The sequence below is a fragment of the Ursus arctos genome, unplaced genomic scaffold (assembly GCF_023065955.2).
Source record: "Ursus arctos isolate Adak ecotype North America unplaced genomic scaffold, UrsArc2.0 scaffold_10, whole genome shotgun sequence".
Lineage (NCBI taxonomy): Eukaryota > Metazoa > Chordata > Mammalia > Carnivora > Ursidae > Ursus > Ursus arctos.
In genome coordinates this window covers 46,429,811-46,431,976 of record NW_026622764.1, presented here as the reverse complement: position 1 = coordinate 46,431,976, position 2,166 = coordinate 46,429,811, and the positions used below count along the sequence as shown (strand labels likewise).

The following is a 2,166-nucleotide window of genomic DNA, read 5'->3' as shown; positions in this document are numbered from 1 at the left end:
TCCGTTGATGACATCAAAGGGATATGTCATTGCATATATCACTCAGTAGAAGTATTCTCAGAGCAAGAAATTGAGTGTAGAAATTGGAGTTTCCTGAAATGTAGGAGGAGTTGGAAAGTGTACCTCTGGAACTGGGGTGGGGCGGGTGGGGGATAGCCAGAGAGTTGGAGTAAAGGTCACTGTAGCTGTCTGAAGAATCAGAAGTGAGAGACAAATTGGAAATTGTAGGAAAGTCTTAGAATCCTTGCATATCTGGAAGCTGAAATAACCATGAGAGTGGAGCTTGTGAAGATCTAGAACCTTTTAGAAAGCTTTAAGCAGCCACTTTTAAAAACTGCTTCTCTGTGAAAACAGCTGCTTCTAAGGGAACTGTCACTCTTAACAGCTCTAAGTAGCAGTTCTGTGCTGTTGTTGTTTAGCTCTAAAATAAGAGGAAACACATTATAGTTGCCCCTATTTATCACCATGCCTGTATACCTCAATGTACCAAGAGTAATGATCTTTGCTTCCTTTGCATCTTCTAAATCTTACTGCTTTCCTTTCTTGACCAAGTCTCACCTGGAACAACATAGGGGGTGTATCATGAGAAACAATTTTACCAGAATTGGTTTGGAGTAGTGGTGTCAAACAGCCAACTTGCCATTTAACATTTTATTAAGAGGAAGACCATGGTGATTTGGGGGGTGGGGAGGGGGGTTGCCCTCTTCTAAAGTAATGTAAATTATACATCCTTTTCCAAAAGTCTATGTAAAATGTGTAAAAAGTGTGTTTTTTGGTAAAGCGATAGGTAGAATGGTTTGTTTCTTTTTTAAAAAAAACTGGTCTGGATAGGATATTGGCAGAGACAAAGCTGTCTTGTGAGTAAAACTGATGAAAATTCTTTTGTATTTGACTTTTAATAATTACATAAGCAGAAACTGAATTATATGGGTCTTGGTTAAATACTACACACACACATATTTTCTCTCATCTTAAACTTCTGATTAGAAATGAGATTTTGTATGAATTATTACAGCCCAAAGTATGGAATAGGAATGGCCCAGAGAACAGAACAAGACTGTTTGTAATTTTAACAATATAACCACCACTGTGCTCCCTTCAGCAGTACATAAACTAAAATTAGAATGATACAGAGAAGATTAGCATGACCCCTATACAAGGATGACATGCAAATTGGTGAAGCATTCCATATTTAAAAACAAACAACAACAAAAAACAGTACAACCACCCCTAAGTGAAAAAAGACACTATTCTGTCAGAAGATTTATTCAAAAAGTAAAAGTTGCAATTATTTATAGGACCATGTGTTATTTTAGTTCTTACATATGTGTATATATTAGTATAAAATATTATGCATATAGATTTCCTTCTAGAATATTGCTTAACTTACACACAGAAATTGTTTTTTTTTTTTCCTTAGCCATTGAGCAAACCCATACTATGCCTGTCTGAGCCACCATCATTTCTTTCCAGAGTTCTTGAAATGTCTTCTTAACCTTCCATCTTGTGTTTACTTTTGCCTTCCCACTACATACCGATTTTCAGCACATCGGCAAAGCAATCTTAGTAACTTAAGTCACATCATGTAACTCCTCTGTCAAACCCATGTCGTGTGCTCCGTTTCACTCATAGTAAAAGACAAACTATGTACAGTGACCTATTTTGTCCTCTTCTATCCAACCAGTTGTTTCTTAGATGTAATTTCCCAGTAATCTCCCAGACAGCACAAAATTGGCCTTTTTTTGCATTTTTCCTAAATATGCAGGCATGCGTGTTCATATTTCAGGGCCTTATGAATGAAAGCTTCAGTTTCTTGTACTAAGAAATTTATCCCAGATATTCACAACCTGTTCACCCATCTGTTCAGGTCTTTACTCAAATATCACCTCTTTCTCATGTGATCTAATCTCAACACCCCTAACAGAAATGACCATGACCCTTCAACCACTGGGCGGGGGGTGGGGGAGGTATGGGGGACCACAAAACATCCCATTTGCTCATGACTACTTGTCACTTCCCTGATTTATCTTGTTTTCTTATGTTTCACCATCTAACATGCTATATTCTTTTTTGTGTGGATGCTTATTTTGCAGAGCCTTACTCTAAACAACAAACTTTCTGAATTCATGGGCTTTCCCTCCTTTTGGTCTTTGTTGAATCCCCAAT

General features: G+C 37.4%; 1 non-coding gene across 1 annotated transcript; it reads left to right on the top strand.

Moving 5' to 3' along the window:
- Positions 1–1,089: 1,089 nt before the first annotated feature.
- Positions 1,090–1,196, top strand: LOC113251575 (U6 spliceosomal RNA). Its single transcript, XR_003314548.2, has one exon. It is a non-coding gene; the product is annotated as a U6 spliceosomal RNA (small nuclear RNA).
- Positions 1,197–2,166: the final 970 nt, after the last annotated feature.